This window comes from Nycticebus coucang, chromosome 14 (assembly GCF_027406575.1).
Source record: "Nycticebus coucang isolate mNycCou1 chromosome 14, mNycCou1.pri, whole genome shotgun sequence".
NCBI lineage: Eukaryota > Metazoa > Chordata > Mammalia > Primates > Lorisidae > Nycticebus > Nycticebus coucang.
Genome location: NC_069793.1, coordinates 47,685,151 through 47,704,425, shown reverse-complemented (window position 1 = coordinate 47,704,425; position 19,275 = coordinate 47,685,151). Strand labels below are relative to the sequence as shown.

General features: G+C 34.8%; 1 pseudogene across 1 annotated transcript; it reads left to right on the top strand.

Annotated features, from left to right (window-relative positions):
• Positions 1-12,471: 12,471 nt before the first annotated feature.
• On the top strand, positions 12,472-14,411 carry LOC128565718 (putative RNA polymerase II subunit B1 CTD phosphatase RPAP2; annotated as a pseudogene). The gene has a single exon (XR_008374315.1). The product of XR_008374315.1 is annotated as a putative RNA polymerase II subunit B1 CTD phosphatase RPAP2 (transcript).
• Positions 14,412-19,275: the final 4,864 nt, after the last annotated feature.

The window sequence follows — 19,275 nt, the reverse complement described above, 5'->3', positions numbered from 1 at the left end:
ACTACTTCTCTTGGTATTCCATACTCTTGTTATTTAGGCCTATTTATGGGTTAAAAAATTATTGGTCATTACATATTAATTATTAAATTATGGATGCTCTTTCTGTTCTCAAGAGATAGGTACATTTGCTTTTACATTATAAATTCAGAACAACTAGAGCAGAATTTTAATTTTTTAAAGTAATTATTACAACAGATCCTTTTCCTTTATAAGGAAGTTGCACTGTAGTATAGCTAAAGCCATCATAGTATGTATCACTGCCGGAGATATTCAATGGATATTAATGACTCAATTATCAGAATAGAAAAAGCCTTTGAAAATAAAGCATTTATTTCCTAAAGAATAATTATGGCAGGAGATTTGGAACTCTAAATTAATCTGTTGTTTGGCTACCAAATGCCTTTTCTTTATATTTCCTATTATTGCACATTTCAGTATAGAATATGCCCAAGAAAATAACTTGAACAGCCACATTATGTTTGTCTATATTTATAATGCATCTTTTTTGCATATAATATAGCCTGTGTTCTTAATAACTTTTAACTAATTTCTACAAAGCAATGCCCTCAAAATAGCTATAGAAATATTATAATCCTAAAAGTAATTTTTAGAAAATGAATGAAGGATAGTATGTGTGTGATTTTTTAAATGAAGTTTAGAAGAATAATCTAAAAAACAAATAAACATATATATCTTATTCTTCTTGATAGGATTAGGAGGATTCCAAAGAAGCATTTAAATACCAGTTTTCCTGACAATTAACAATAAAAAACAGATGTTTACAACGCTGTTTCATATGCTGTCTTAAAAGACAATAAAAGATGGTTTGTGTATAGTAAGAAGGAACAGCCAGATAACTGCTTGCTGTGTATATATTTAAAAAGCATTTTCATTGGCTCAGTTATTGTTAATAGTGAAAGAAAACACTTTGTGCTGCACATACTGTATGACTACGACTATAGAAAACTGCCATCATAAAGTCCTCAAAAACTCTTAAGATGTAATTTACAGAAATAATAATAACACAGAATTATTTCACTTCTCTGAATGCTACACATTTGCATACCAGGACTGTGTACAATATACTCATAATGCACATTCGTAATAACAAGAACTTCTTAACACTATAACTACTGCGTAAGATGTGTGCATTAGACAATCTATCTTACTAAGTTTTACTTATTGGTGTAAAAGTGTTAGTAAGCCAGGTGTTAGCTGTCTACAGCATTGAAGACCACATTAACTACTACATCACCATTGGGAAAAAATATGATAAAACTGCAAGGCAATAACAGTACTATCTAAGATTGTATTGTATAATGTCAAATGAATATTTTAAAAGTTGGATATAATAATCATGATTATATGATATATTAAAAAATCACTGATGTTTAATGTTTAATTGGCTTTTGGTATTATTATTTATTGGACCAGGCACCATGCTAGGCACTTTTTTTAAAAATGTTTAATTTTTTAAATATTCATTTAAGTATTTTTATTTACTCAAAATAAATCTGGATAGCAACTTTTTTTCCATGAAGCATCTATGACCTACATAGTCCTATAATTGTGTATTTGGTATCCATTACAGACATCAGATAAATTCTATTTGGTTACTGTTCACAGTATCTCTTATTTTGATTCAGCAGGGAATAAAGTCCAATAGAAATGAGGTGTTTATATTGCCTTGAGTTCTTTTCTAAATTTACTTCTGTTACTTTTTTTTTCTGTTCCTTTTTATATTAGTCAAAAAGCAAATGATATTTTGAAACAAAGAGAGAACAATTAAGCATAATATATAACAGTACCTGGATTAGCATAAACTGAGCCAAATATTTAGTTAGGAAAAGTTCTTGAATATCTAAAATTTTTACATTTTTAAAATTAAAACTCAGTTTAATATAAAAATGCAGCAGAATATAATTAATTTTTCTTTTTTTTTTTTTTTTGTGGTTTTTGGCTGGGGCTGGGTTTGAACCCGCCACCTCCGGCATATGGGACCGGCGCCCTACTCACTGAGCCACAGGCGCCACCCAAATTTTTCTTATATTTTAATAAATATTCACTAGCCCATAAGTATTTATGTGGATATTATTGAAATTGAATGTATTTCACTGCAAAGCTTCAATTATCTCCCAAATAATAATAAAGCATGACATATATTCATTTATTTGGTCTCTCTCAATTAAAAGATTTTTTTTATTAAATCATAGCTGTGTACATTAATGCGCTCATGGGGTACCACGTGCTGGTTTTATATACAATTTGAAATATTTTCATCACACTGGTTAACATAGCCTTCCTAGCATTTTCTTAGTTATTGTGTTAAGACATTTATATTCAACATTTAGTAAGTTTCACATGTACCTTTGTAAGATGCACCCTAGGTGTAGTCCCACCAATTATCCTCCCTCCACCCATCCTCCCCCTCTTCCCCATATTAAAAGGTTTTTTTAATGTAAGTTGATTACTTACATGAACATTACAATTTATATTAAAACCATGATATTTAAACATAAAGAAACTCTGGGGCGGCACCTTTGGCTCAAGGAGTAGGATGCTGGCCCCATATACCAGGGGTGGCAGGTTCAAGCCCAGCCCCGGCCAAAACAAAACAAAAAAAAGAAACTACTTTGAATCAGCAACATTTTGGTTCTTGATATTATGATGTTAGCAAAAATACTGTTAAAATAACCAATAGATTTCTGTTATCCTCAGGTTTAACATACAACAGCGAGGTTTATAGCTCAGGTTTAACATACAACAGGAAGAAATAAAATTACTTCGGTTTGTAAAATCAATATAATTCAAAATCTTTTAAATATTCTAAGTTTTATGAGAAGGATTCCAATGTTTTTGTTTCCATTCTCTTTTTAAAATAGTTTTTTTAGAATAACATTTTAGCCATAAATGTTTAACAAATAATTTTGCAGTCAATAAGATTTAATTGTATCACTAATATTTTTGTATGAGTATACATTATCTATCTGGACATGATGATGGACAAAACTGTAAAAACTGCCTGGTAGCAGGAAGTGAAACACGCCATAATAATTCCAAGAAAATAGAAAATTCTAGAAATTAGAAAATTCACACTAGAAATCTCTTTTTCCAGGTCTTGCTAAATGCCCAGACTGGACTCTAACTCCTGGCTTAAGGGAACTTCCTGTCTCAGTCCCCAGAGTAGATGGAACTTCATGGAAGCAGCTTGGAACTTTTCCCAGGCTTGGAAAAGTCTTTAAGTACAAGATATATTCAAGGTTTTCTTCAAAATTAAGTAATTACATTTAATATCAATGGAACTACACATGTGTACATGAGATATAAGATCAGACATAACTTTTACCTGTTAGTCTTTTGACTGAGAATTTCAGCAATTTTGTGATTTTTTCCAAATATAGGAATAGGAAAATTAACTATCAGACCACCTTTTCTGGAATAGGGCTGTATCAATCTGATCTACAAGAATATTTACAGGGCTTCCTTTTTTTTTTTAATTTTTGCCATAATTTTATTTGAGCCACTTTAGCTATCAACTATCACAGTTTTGTGGATTTGTTCTTATTTATATTTCCTACTGTTTCACAAATTTCCTCTGTACAATTATTAAAAATATTATTTCCCTTTTATCATTTGACAAATCTGAGCATCTGAAATGTGAACTTTCTCAACCTGCTTTCAAATGTGTGTCTATATTTGAAAGACCATGCCAATCTACATTTTTTTCTACCACGATGAACAATATTCATAAAGTTACATATGAAGTACCCTGTAATTAATAAACTTGTTTCCGATCTGAGGTAACCAGTATATCACAAGTAAAGTTATGCACACAACAGCTAATATTCTACTGCTCTAAAAGGTACTCAAGGAGTGCTCTCTTGCACTACTTAAGAGTTATTTTATGGTGTCCTTAGGGATACCATATAAACTAAAAGTCCTAAAATTAGAGAACTAAAAAAACAATTTATCTCACCTACATCCAAATGTGTAAGGTATGGGTGCTAAGATCTAAGTGTAAGGATAAAAATCATGATATCTGCACACCATTCAGTGTATAGTTTGCAATCCTCACAAGTCATTAGCATTAAAAGATGCATTTGATACACTGAATGGCATGGTCATTGAAATGTCACAAGTTAAACACAACCTACAAATAGTGAAAGTAATATCTCAATTTTCCTGAGACTATCAGGTTGGGCGTGATGAGCTAGAATGTTCAACTGTCTTAATATTTTGATTTTGTACTCATTGACTATGCATATGTAGCCAATACCTAAATAAGCAAACAATTTAATAAATTGGGTTTTAAAGAATTTATGCAAATTATTCAAGTACAGAATATTTTTTTCAGGTTGCCAAGTTTGTGGTGCCTACATCAATTAATAACCCTGCATTCAAGCTCATTCCTACTTCCTAACTACTCCTTCTACATTTACTACTAAGAAAATAAAATCATCTCCTCGTTAAAGCAAACATCTTGAAAATTCCTGTACACAAAGATTCCCATGAAACTCAATGAGAAAGGCAGGCAGAAAATCTTGATATTTCTTTAGACCTAGTGTGAAATTATCTAATTGGACACATTTTTTGCCCAGAATCTGATTTATTTAAGGTCCTAGGAATATTTTCACTTATTTATTAATATCCATCAAAGAAGCATTGCTAGATCATTTATAAATACCTTACCTATTTTTGTATTTTTAATTGATTTTATATTTCTTAAAGTAATGCTTGCAAAAGGTGGAAAATTAAATTTTACTAAAAAGCTTACATTAATAAGACAATGGACACATAGTCACACCTGCCACACCTGCCCCTACTTCCATTTACATGACCCAAAAGCAATCATTGTCAACTGTTTTAAGTGTTTCTTTTGGTATTTAGCTCCACATTTCTAATTAATGTGCTTACAATTGTATTTTAAGCTTTTGTACATCTACTGATGTTTTATTTAACAATTTTAGTCATCATTTATTGTCTTTTTTTGGCAGTTGAGTATTTAAGTCTTGCATATCATCTCCACATCTTCCCAATATAATTATGTAACAACTTTTAGCTAAATCAAGTAAATGCTTATATTATTGTTCATAGCAGAGCCAAGTAGTATACTATAAATATATATCATTCCTTTTGCAACTTTTTTGTTATTCTTTATAAAAAGCCTTGTTTATAAAACTTACTTTGCATGGACTTATCACTTTTACCACATTTTTGCCTATCAGTATCATTTTCCAAATCATCAAATATATTACATAATTTACTGTGATGATCAGTCACAGCTGAGATAATCAACTGTGATGGTTAATTTTATGTCTGCTTAGCTAGGTCATGGTGCCCAGATAGTTGGTCAAACATTATTCTGGTTGTTTCTGTGAGGATGTATTTGAATGATATTAACATCTAAATTAGTAAACTAAATTAGTAAAGCAGATTGCTTTCCATAATGTGGGTGGGCCTCATCCAATCAGTTGAAAAGAATCAGTAGAAAAGACTAATTTTCCCTGAATAAGAGAGAATTCTTCAGCCTTTAGACTCTAACTGGAACAAGTCTTATGGATCTCGAGCCTGATAGACTTCAGACTGAACCTGCTTCATTGGCTTTCCTGGGTCTCCAGTTTGCTACCCTGCCATCCAAATTTTGAAGTTATGGGCCTCCATAACTGCCAATTACTTTTAATACATCTTTTTCTCTATATATAATCATCCAATTGGTTCTGTTTCCCTGGAGAACTCTAACATAGAAACCTGTCTTTCAGTTCAAATTCAGACTGACTGCTCTCTATGCCTCTGTATAACAGTCATTCTGATTATTTGTCTTTATGCTGTCTTGTCTTTCTTTTATTTAGTTTACTTAACTCCTGTTCTTGGAGCACATTCTCTAGTAACATCTTTAACCAAAAAAAAAAAAGAAAGAAAGAAAAAACAAAAGATACATGAGATATACTATTTCAGTTGTTATATATCTGAAAATATATCTATCTAATCTGATGTTTAGTTGATAGTTTGATTAGGTATAGAATTCTATATCAAAAAAATCATTTTCCCTTAGAATGTCATGAGCACTGCTCCTTTGTATTCCAGACTTTAGCACTAAAGATATTAAGATGTCTGATTCCTGATCCTATATAACCTACGTTTTTTTTCCTCTCTGGAAGCTTTTGGGATCTTACCTCTATGCCTATTATTTTAAAATTCAACAACAGGTTTGGCATCTGTAGCATACTGGTTACATGCACCAAGGGTGGCAGGTTCGATCCCAGCCTGGGCCAGCTAAACAACTGCAACAAAAAAATAGCCAGGCATTGTGGCAGACACCTGTAGTCCCAGCTACTTGGGAGGCTGAGGCAAGAGAATCACTTGAACCCAAGAGTTTGAGGTTGCTGGAAACTCTGACGCCATGGCACTCTACCAAGGGTGACATAATGAGACTCTGTCTCAAAAATAAAAATAAAATTCAACAATAATGGCTGGGCTAGGTGGCTCAAGCCTGTAATCCTAACACTCTGAGAGGCTGAGGGGGGTAGATTGCTTGAGCTCAGGAGTTTGAGACCACCCTGAGCAAAAGCAAGACCCCAGCTCTAAAAACAGCTGGACGTTGTGGCGGGTGCCTGTAGTCCCAACTACTCAAGAGGCTGAGGCAAAAAGATTTACTTAAGCCCAAGAATTTGAGGTTGCTGTGAGCTATGATGTGAGGCCGTAGCACTCTACCAAGGGTGACAAGTAAGACTCTATCTCAAAATAAATAAATAAATAAATAAAATTAGACAATAATATGTCTTTGTATGGATCTTTTTTCATTCATAGTGCTAGGCACCTGGATGTTATTTCGATTTAAAAATTCATGCCCTCAGTTCTACACAATATTCTTGTATCTTTTCCTCTTCTTCCCTATTCCATTTCCTATTCTCCTTGCCTAGAAAGGCCTATGAGTCAGATGTTGGAACTTCTAAAATGATTCTCTAAAATGTTTATCTTTTTTTTACTTTCCAGCTCTTTAATTTTATTCTTTCTCTAAACAAAGTCTTTTTGTAAATAGAAGTTGTTAATTTTGATGAAATCCACATGATTAATTTTTTCTTTAATCATCAGTGATGTCTAGATCCTAAAACAAATTCTATTATTTTTATTAATGTTGCAAAATTACAAAGATATCCTACACTGTTTTCATACAGAGATTTTATATTTTTACCTTTTACATTTAAGTCCACAATCATCTAAAATTAATGGTTTTTTTTCAAATTTCAGATTAATATGCAGGTACAAACAACTAGGTTACAATGTTTGCATTTGTTAGGTAAGGTCCCTGTTATAGTTGTGTCCCACTCCCTGGAGGTGTACCATATGCCCTCCCATTATGCCCATTAGTTGAGAGCACACCAATCTCCCTCCCTCATCTTAACTTAATTTTTGTGGAAAGTGTTAAGTATAGGTGTGAAATAATATGAAAAAATACATATACACATACACACAAAATATGCCCTGGAAAAAGTACCCAGCAGATAAGAATTTTTATCTGCAAAGTACCCAGCCATGTAATATGAAAAATTACAGGGCAGCGCCTGTGGCTCAGTGGGTAGGGTGCTGGCCCCATATACTGAGGGTGGCGGGTTCAAACCCGACCCCAGCCAAACTGCAACAAAAAAATAGCCGGGCATTGTGGTGGGCACTTGTAGTCCCAGCTATTCAGGAGGCTAAGGCAAGAGATTCGCCTAAGCCTGGGAAGCTGGAGGTTGCTGTGAGCTGTGACATCACAGCACTCTACTGAGGGCAATAAAGTGAGACTCTATAAAAAAAAAAAAAAGAAAGAAAGAAAGAAAGAAAAATTACATGGTTAGATACTTTCCAGACAGCTCTTTTCGATATATATCTGCTCCAAGTTCCAGATACGGAGCTCCAAAAACCTTAGTAATTTTGTAAGCAATAGGAGTGCTTTGTTCTAATATTCAATCTTGGACTCTGGTTCCTGACACAGAATTCCTAAATCCCTTGAATTTCTTGAGTATTAGGAACATCTTTTGTTCAAATGAAGTGACATTTAGTGGACTGAATGAAGAAACAAAGTTATGATTAGAAGCTTGGAATTTTCAGTTCTATTCCCCTTCCTGTGGGGAGAAGAGAGGAGCTGGAGATTGAATTAATAATCAATCATGTTGGGTGGAGCCTGTGGCTCAGTGGGTGGGGCACCGGCCCCATGTATGGAGGGTGGTGGGTTTGGGGCCAGCCCCGGCCAAATTGCAACAAAAAAATACCCGGGCATCATGACGGGCGCCTGTGGTCCCAGCTGGTTGGGAGGCTGAGGCACAAGAATCACCTGAGCCCAAAAATTTGGAGGTTGCTGTGAGCTGTGGCACCACAGCACTCTACCGAGGGTTGATAGGTGGGACTCTGTCTCAAAAGAAAAAAAGAAAAAATAATAATTAATCATGTCTATGTGAAGAAGCCTCCATAAAAAATCCCTAAGAGATGGTGTTTGGAGAAATTACAAGTTGCTAAACACACATGCTAGGACTTACATGCTAGGAGGGTGGCACCCTGGATAGAATATAGAAACGCCATATCCCTTTCCACATACCTAGCCCTGCACATTGTTTTCATCTGGCTGTTTCTAAACTGTATCCTTTTAGACTGGGTGGAGTGGCTCATACCTGTAATCCTAGCACTCTAGGAGTGCCTTAGATCAGGAGTTCAAGACCAGTCCAAGCAAGACCAAAACCTTGTCTTTAAAAATAGCCAGGTGAATTATGAAAGAGAATTTTCCAGATATGCCAAGAGATTCTGAAATTCAGATAGCAGACAGTTTTAGAACCCTAGCACAACTCAACCCAAATAAGGCATCCCCCGGGCACATCATAATTAACTTCACTAAAGTTAACATGAAGGAGAAAATTCTGAAAGCAGCCAGATGTAAGAAAACTATAACCTACAAAGGGAAGAATATTAGAATGACTGCAGATCTCTCTGCTGAAACCTTTCAAGCTAGAAGAGGGTGGTCATTGACTTTTAATCTCCTAAAACAAAATAACTTTCAACCCAGGATCCTGTATCCAGCTAAACTGAGTTTCATTTATGATGGAGAAATTAAATACTTTAATGACATTCACATGTTGAAGAAATTTGCCATAACTAAACCAGCTCTCCAGAATATTCTCAGACCTATCCTCCATAATGACCAGCACAATTCTCCATGAAAAAAGTAAACTCACTCAGAAACTTTTGCTCAAACTCCAACTTCCACGGTGGCAAAAGAATTAAAAATGTCCACTGAACTTTCAAAAAGCTCGATACTCAAAATTCTACCGGGCTTATCAATATTCTCCATTAATGTGAATGGCTTAAATTGTCCTCTAAAAGCCACAGGTTGGCTGACTGCATACAAAAACTCAGGCCAGATATCTGCTGCATACAAGAATTTCATCTTACCTTAAAAGATAAATATAGACTCAGGGTGAAGGGATGGTCCGGCTATATTTCAGGCAAATGGAAATCAGAAAAAAAGAAGGTGTTGCAATTCTCTTTGCAGATACAACAGGCTTTAAACCAATAAAAGTAAGGAAGGATAAGAATGGTCACTTCATATTTGTTTAGTGTAATACTCAATATGATGAGATTTCAATTATTAATATTTATGCACCCAACCAGAATGCACCTTAATTTATAAGAGAAACTCTAGAGGCGCCTGTGGTTCAGTGAGTAGGGCACTGGCCTCATATACCAAAGGTGGCGGGTTCAAACCCAGCCCCAGCCAAACTGCAAAAAAAAAAAAAAACAGACAGCCTCACTTTTAAAAATAGATAAATAAAAAAGAGAAACTCTAACAGACATGAGCAACTTGATTTCCTCCAGCTCCATAATAGTCGGAGATTTTAACACGCCTTTGGCAGTGTTGGACAGATCCTCCAATAAGAAGCTAACAAAGAAACTTCAGATTTAAACTTAACCATTCAACATTTGGAATTAACAGACATCTACAGAACATTTCATGCCAACAAAACTGAATACACATTCTTCTCATCAGCCCATAGAACATACTCCAAAATCGATCACATCTTAGGTCACAAGTCTAAACCTCAGTAAATTTAAAGGAATAGAAATTATTCTTTGCATCTTCTCAGACCACCATGGAATAAAAGTTGAACTCAGTAACAACAGGAATCTGCATACTCGTACAAAAACATGGAAGTTAAATAGCCTTATGCTGAATGATAGTTGGGTCAGAGACGAGATTAAAAAAGAAATTGCCAAATTTTTGGAACAAAATGACAATGAAGACACGAATTATCAGAACTTCTGGCATACTGCAAAGGCAGTCTTAAGAGGGAAATTTATAGCACTACAAGCTTTCCTCAAGAGAACGGAAAGAGAGGAAGTTAACAACTTCATGGGACATCTCAAGCAACTGGAAAAGGAAGACATGCCAACCCCAAACCCAGTAGAAGAAAAGAAATAACCAAAATTAGAGCAGAATTAAATGAAATTGATACAACAGATCAATAAATCAAAAAGTTGGTTTTTTGAAAAGGTCAATAAAATAGATAAACCTTTGGCTACTTAACCAGGAAAAAAAGAGTAAAATCTCTAATTTCATAAATCAGAAATGACAAAGATGAAATAACAACAGACTTCTCAGAAATTCAAAAAATCCTTAATGAATATTACAAGAAACTTTATTCTCAGAAATATGAAAATCTGAAGGAAAATGACCAACACTTGGAAGCGTGTCACCTTTCAAGACTTAGCCAGAATAAATTGGAAATTTTGAACAGGCCTATCTCAAGTTCTGAAATAGCAACAACTATACAAAATCTTCCTAAAAAGAAAAGTCCAGAACCATATGGCTTCACGTCAGAATTCTACCAAACCTTTAAAGAGGAACTAGTACCTATATTAATCAACCTTTTCCAAAATATAGAAAATGAAGGAATACTACCCAACACATTCTATGAAGCAAACATCACCTTAATCCCAAAACAAGGAAAAGACCCAACAAGAAAAGAAAATTATAGACCAATATCACTAATGAACATTGATGCAAAAATATTCAACAAGATCCTAACAAACAGAATCCAGCAACACATCAGACAAATTATACACTATGACCAAGTGGGTTTTATCCCAGGGTCTCAAGGCTGGTTCAATATACGTAAATCTATAAATATAATTCAGCACATAAACAAATTAAAAAATAAAAACTATATGATTCTCTCAATTGATGCAGAAAAAGCTTTTGATAATATCCAGCATCCCTTCATGATCAGAACCCTTAAGGAAATTGGTATAGAAGGGACATTTCTTTTTTTTTTTTTTTTTTTTATTTTTTTTTTTTTTTTATTGCTGTTTTTTTTTTTTTTTATTGTTGGGGATTCATTGAGGGTACAATAAGCCAGTTACACTGATTGCAATTGTTAGGTAAAGTCCCTCTTAAACTGATAGTTGCCATCTATAGCAAACCCACAGCCAATATTGTATTGAATGGAGTTAAATTGAAATCATTTCCACTCAGATCAGGAACCAGTCAAGGTTGCCCGTTGTCTCCACTGCTCTTTAACATTGTAATGGAAGTTTTAGCCACCACAATTAGGGAAGAAAAGGCGATCAAGGGTATCCATATAGGGTCAGAAAAGATCAAACTTTCACTCTTCACAGATGATATGACTGTATATCTGGAAAACACCAGAGATTCTATGACAAAACTCTTAGAAGTGATCAAGAAATACAGCAGCGTCTCAGGTTACAAAATCAACACTCATAAATTGGTAGCCTTTATATGTACCAACAATAGTCAAGCTGAAAAAACAGTCAAGGACTCTATTCTGTTCACAGTAGTGCCAAAGAAGATGAAATATTTGGGAGTTAATCTAACAAAGGACATGAAAGATCTCTATAAAGAGAACTATGAAACTCTAAGAAAAGAAATAACTGAAGATGTTAACAAATGGAAAAACATACCATGCTCATGGCTGGAAAGAATCAACATTGTTAAAATGTCCATACTACCCAAAGCAATATACAACTTTAATGCAATCCCTATTAATGCTCCACTGTCATACTTTAAAGATCTTGAAAAAATAATACTTCATTTTATATGGAATCAGAAAAAACCTCAAATAGCCAATACATTACTGAGAAATAAAAACAAAGCAGGAGGAATCATGCTACCAGACCTCAGACTATACTATAAACCAATAGTGATCAAAACAGCATGGTACTGGCACAAAAACAGAGAGGTAGATGTATGGAACAGAATAGAGAACCAAGAGATGAACCGAAATGCAGAATACAAATGCCTACATACAGTAACTAAGAAAATGCCATGAAGGCTACATTGAACAGTTTGATGAGAATATTTCAGATTGTATACGAAACCTGCACATTGTACCCCTTTATTGCACTAATGTACACAGCTATGATTTAACAATAAAAATAAATAAATTTTTAAAAAAATCAAGAGAGACCTGACCGCGGGCCCAGATGGCTGACAGGGCCATGTTGCGCTCCTCTGGCTGCAAGGCCCGGGCGTCCCGCTCCTCCCGAAACGCCGCAGGTACTAAACAGACAAGTGCTTTGAAACGAGAAGATGCTTCTAAAAGGAAAGCAGAACTAGAAGCAGCTGTGAGAAAGAAGATTGAGTTTGAGAGAAAAGCTCTACATATAGTTGAACAGCTTTTAGAAGAGAATATTACAGAAGACTTCCTAATGGAGTGTGAGAAGTTCATCACACCTGCTCACTACAACGATGTCGTGGATGAACATTCTATTGTCAAACTCTGTGGATATCCTTTATGTCAGAAGAGACTGGGAATTGTACCAAAACAGAAATATAAAATTTCCACAAAAACCAATAAAGTCTATGATATTACTGAAAAAAAGGCTTTTTGCAGTAATTTTTGTTACCAAGCATCTAAGTTTTTTGAAGCACAAATTTCCAAAACTCCAGTATGGGTTCGAGAAGAAGAGAGGCATCCCGATTTTCAGCTGCTAAAAGAAGGACAAAGCAGCCATGCTGGAGAAGAAGTACAGTTATGCAGTAAAGTCATTAAAACATCAGATATTGACAAGTCCAGCCATTTTGAAAAGCAGTATGAATCTAGTTCTACTAGCACTCATAGTGATAGTAGCAGTGATAATGAGCAAGACTTTGTTTCCTCCCTTCTACCAGGAAACAGACCAAATTCAACAAGTATTAGGCCACAGCTACACAGAGAAAGCATAGTGAAAAAGAAAGCTGGTCAAAAAGTTAATTCCAAACTCAAAGACAAAGAACAGACTGTAGTAGGTGTCACTGAACAGTTAGCAATTGCAGATTAGATAGGAGAAAGATGTCGCATATGAACTTCCTTTGAAGAAAGTAAATACTCAGATTTCTTTAAGTAGTACTTTGCTTGAGAGATCAAAATCTTCTGAAAATTCTGATTATAAATACAGTAGGTCAGATATAACTCTAGTAGGCATAAGTAAAAAAAGTGCTGAGCATTTTAAGAAAAAATTTGCCAAATCAAACCAAGTTTTTGGGTCAGTCTCTAGTTCAGTGCAGGTGTGTCCTGAAGTTGCAAAGACCAACTTACTTCAAGTTTAGAAGGAGACTTTGAGTGGAAGACAGAAGAAACTTTGAGGTTTTTGTATGGCCAGAATTATGCTTCTGTATGTCTGAAACCCTCTTCAACCCCTATGGTTAAAGAAGAACTTGATGAGGATGACATAAACTCTGACCCAGATAGTCATTCCCCTTCCTGGAGGGAACCTCAGAACAGCTTGGATGAGTCTTTACCTTTTAGTGGCTCAGATACAGCCATTAAACCTTTGCAAGTTATGAGAACTTGAAAAAAGAAACTGAAAAATTAAATCTAAGGATCAAGGAGTTTTATAGAGGACGATATGTTTTGAATGAAGAAACTACCAAATCACAAGACTTAGAAGAGCATGATCCCACCTTTCCACAGATAGATTCAAGTTCCCAGAACCAAATTAGAAAACACATCGTACTTGAAAAATTGAGTAAAGTATTACCTGGACTTTTGGGTCCTCTTCATATTACCTTGGGAGATATTTACACAAAACTTAAAAATCTTGTCCGAACTTTCAGGTTAACAAATAGAAGTATTATACACAAACCTGCAGAGTGGACTTTAATTGCTGTAGTGTTGCTGTCATTACTGACCCCAACTCTTGGCATTACGAAGCATTCTCAGGAAAATGAGATGTTTACACGGTTTATAGCCACCCTGCTGGACGAATTACATTTAAAGAATGAAGACCTTGAAACTTTAACCACCATATTTAGAACCAGCTGTTAAACAAACTGATATATTCCATGAAGACAAGACCAGAAAATGAACTTCTCTTCACCATTTCTAGAATTCTAGCCACCATGATTGTCTGGTGGTAACTGATAACCAGCTTTTATTTCAAGAAAGACCTTTACCTCCTTAGGTTTCAACACCCCACTTTCCAGTCCCTGAGTCCTTAACTACAAAGGATAACTTCCCCAGGTAGAGGAGATAGCCAAGTCCTGGCATCCCTGGTTACCATAGTATTTTTATTTGAAAATGAAAAATTTAAGTATTAAATTGAAATATAGAGATTTTTTATTTTTTTTTCAGTTTTTGCTTAAACCTGCCACCCCCCGGTATATGGGGCTGGTGCCCTACTCACTGAGCCACAGGTGCCACCCAAGTATTAAATTGAAATTTGAATGAATATTCAAGAAAATATAATGATCTCAGATTTTCTTGGATAAGTCCAACCATCATATCAGTTTACCCAAAAGTTGAGAAAATTACAATTTTGGCCTCCTAAAACTCTAGATTCTAAAAGACAGCAGTTAGGTCAATAAATGCACTCTAAGATGAAAAAAAAAATCAAGAAAAAAAAAAAAGAGATGAACCGAGCTACTTCCCATTTGATCTTTGATAAACCAATTAAAAACATTCAGTGGGGAAAAGATTCCCTTATTTAAACAAATGGTGCTGGGTGAACTGGCTGGTGACCTGTAGAAGACTGAAACTGGACCCACACCTTTCACCATTAACTAAGATAGACTCTCACTGGATTAAATATTTAAACTTAAGACATGAAACTATAAAAATACTAGAAGAAAGTGCAGGGAAAACACTTGAAGAAATCGGCCTGGGTGAATATTTTATGAGGAGGAGCCCCTGGGCAATTGAAGCAGCATCAAAAATACACTACTGGGACCTGATCAAACTAAAAAGCTTCTACACAGCCAAGAACACAGTAAGTAAAGCAAGCAGACAGCCTCAGAATGGGAGAAGATATTTGCAGGTTATGTCTCTGACAAAGGTTTAATAACCAGAATCCACAGAGAACTCAAACGTATTAGCAAGAAAAGAACAAGTGATCCCATCTCAGGGTGGGCAAGGGACTTGAAGAGAAACTTCTCTGAAGAAGATAGGCGCACAGCCTACAGACATATGAAAAAATGCTCATCATCCTTAATCACCAGAGAAATGCAAATCAAAACTACTTTGAGATATTCTCTAACTCCAGTAAGATTAGCCTATATCCCCAAATCCCAAGACCAGAGATGTTGGCGTGGATGTGGAGAAAAGGGAACACTCCTACACTGCTGGTGACAATGCAAACTAATATGTTCCTTTTGTAAAGATGTTTGGAGAACACTTAGAGATCTAAAAATAGACCTGCCATTTGATCCTACAATTCCTCTACTAGGTATATATACCCAGAAGACAAAAAATCACATCATAACAAACATATTTGTACCAGAATGTTTATTGCAAGCCCAATTCATAATTGCTAAGTCATGGAAGAAGCCCAGGTGCCCATCAACCCATGAATGGATTAATAAATTGTGGTATATGTATGCCATGGAATACTATGCAGCCTTAAAGAAAGATGGAGACTTTACCTCTTTCATGATTACATGGATAGAGCTGGAACATGTTCTTCTTAGCAAAGTATCTCAAGAATGGAAGGAAAAGTATCCAATGTACTCAGCCCTACTATGAAACCAATTTATAGCTTTCATATGAAAGCTATAACCCAACTATAGCCCAAGAATAAGGGGAAAGGAGAGAGAGAGGAGAGAGGAGAGGGGAGGATGGGCAGAGGGAGGATAATTGGTGGGACCACACCTATGGTGCATCTTACAAGGGTACATGTGAAATTTACTAAATGTAGAATAAAACCAGCACATTGTACCCCATGATTGCATTAATGTACACAGCTATAATTTAATACAAAAAATTAATAAATAAAATAAAATGTCCACACTACCTGAAACAATCTAGAGATTAAATGCAATCCCCACCAAAATACCAATGACATTCTTCACAGAAATCGAAAAAATAATTCTAAAATTCATATTGGAACTACAAGAGACTCAGAATAGTCAAAGCAATCCTGGGAAAAAAGAACAAAACTGAAGGGATTACATTACTTGACTTCAAATTATACTACTGAGTTGTAGTAATCAAATAGCATGGTACTGGCATAAAAAAGAGACACATAGACCAAAGGAAAAAACTGGAGAACTCAAAGATAAATCCACACATCTATCGTGAATTTATCTTCAATAAAGGTGCCAAGAACATACAATGAGGAAAGGACAGTCTCTTCAATAAGTGATGCTGAGAAAACTAGACATTCATATGGAGAAGAATGAAACTAGATCATTATCTCTCTCCAAATAAAAATGGATAAAAGTCTTAAATCTGAGACCTGAAACTATGAAACAACTAAAATAAAACATTGGGGCAATACTTCAGGTCATTGGTTTGTGCAAGGATTTCTTGAGTAATACCCCCACAGCACAAATAACTAAAGCAAAATTGGGCAAATGGGACCACCTCAAGCTAAACACCTTCTGCATAGCAAAAGAAACAATTAGTAAAATGAAGAGACAATCTACAGAATAGGAGAAAATATTAGCAAACTACACATCTGACAAGGGATCAATGACTAGAATATACATGGAGCCCCTACATTTCAATAGGAAAAAATCAAATAATCTAATTACGAAATGGGCAAAGGATCTGAATAAACATTTCTCAAAAGAAGACATACAAATGGACAACAGTTAATATGAAGAAATTCTCACATCATTACTCAGCAGAGAATACATATCTAAACTATAATAAGGTATCATCTCACCCTTGTTAAAATGGCTTTTATGAAAAAGACAGGCAGTAACAGCTACCAGCGAGGATGTGGAGAGAGGGAACCCTCATACACTGTTGATGGGAAAGTAAATTAGTGCAACTACTATGGAGAATAGCATGGAGGTTCCTCAAAAACTAAAACTAGAACTACCATATGACCCAGCAATCCTCTACTGGGTTCGTATCCAAAGAAGGCAAAATCAGTATATCAAAAAGATACCTGCACTCCCGTGTTTATTGCAGCATTATTCACAATAGCCAAAATTTTAATCAAATCGACAAACAAATGCATAAAATATGATGGCACATATAAACAATGGAATGTTACATAGGCACACAAAAAAGAATGAAATCCTACCATTTGCAACAACATGGATAGAACTGGAGAACAAAAGTGAAATAAGCCAAGCACAGAAAGCAAATCTTTGTGGAAGCTAAATATTAAAAATAATTGATTTCATAGAATTATAGAGTAGAATGATGGTTACCAAATCCTAAGAAAGGTGGTGAGAAGGTGGGAGATAAAGTGGAGATGGTTAACGGGTGCAAAAATATAGTTAGTTACATAAAATGAGCAATATTTGATACCACAACAATGTGACTACAATCAACAACAAGTTAGGGTATGCTTTAAAAGAGTGGAATTGGAATGTTCTTAACACAAATAAATGATAAATGCATGAAGTGGTGGAGACCCCAATTGCCCTGACTTGATTAATTCACATTGTATGCCTGTATCAAAATATCACATGTATGCTATAAAGATACACAACTATTAAGCACCTAGCCCTGGGAGGCTGAGGCAGGAGGATTGCTTGAGCGCATAGTTCAAGATCAGCCTGAGCAAGATTAAAACCTCTATCTCTACTAAAATAGAAAAATTAGCCAGGTATGGTGGTGGTTGCCTGTAGTCTCAGCTACTCAGGAGGCTAACGCGGGAAGATTGCTCAACCCCAAGAGTTTGGTTCAAGCTGTGAGCTAGACTGAGTGCCATGGCACTCTAGTCTGGACAACAGAGTGAGACTCTGTCTCAAAAAATAAACAAAAATTTTTAAAAAAGAAATTCCTATGAACATCTATATGCCAACAAATTAGATGATCTAGATGAAATGGGCAAGTACCTAGAAAGATGCAAACTACCAAAACTTCCTCAAAGAGAAATACATAGAATCTAACAAATCTATTTAGGTAAATAGATTAAATTAGTAATCAAAAAAAATTTCCACTAAGATAAATCTAGGCCTAGATGACTTCACTGGTTATTTCTATCAGATTTAAAGAAGAATTAAAACCTATTAGTCACAAACTTCTAAAAATAGAAAGGGAGGTGAAACTTCTCACTTCATTCTAGAAGGCCAATATTACCCTGATACTAAAATTATCATAAAGTTACCATAAGAAAACTGTAAGACCAATGGCTCTTATAAATATAAATGCAGAAATCCTCAACAAAATAGCTGCAAACAAAATTCTGCAATACATTAAAAGATTATATACATCATGACCAAGTGGAATTGAGCCCAAGAATGTAAGAGTATAATTTTGGTTTAAAAGTCAAATTAACATAATATGCCATAAAAAAGGAATAAAGGATTAAAAACAAATGATCATCTTGATAGACAAAGAAAAATCATTTGACAAAACTCGACACATCTTTATGAGAAAAAACTCAAAAAACTAGGAAATTTTCTCAACCAAATAAAAGGCATCTACACAGCTAGCATCATGCTTAATGATGAAAGAATGCACGTTTTGTTTCCTCTTACGATCAAGAACAAGATAAGGATGTTCCCTTCTTACCATTTTCACTGAACACGGTACTGGAGATTCTAGCCAGGGCAATTAGGCAAGACAAGAAATAAAAGGGATCTACTTTGGAAAATAAGAAGTAAAATTATCTCTATTGTATATAACATGACTATATATAAAAAAAAAACACAAGGAATCACTAAAACTATTAGAGCTAATAAATGAGTTCAGCTAAGTTGCAAAATGTAAGGTCAACTTATAAAAATCAATTATATTTCTAAACAGAAGGAATGAAAAACCAAAACTGAAATTATAAAACTGATTCCATTTGTAACAGCATCAAAACCCCCCAAAATATTTAGGAATAAATTTAACAAGGGAAGTGCAA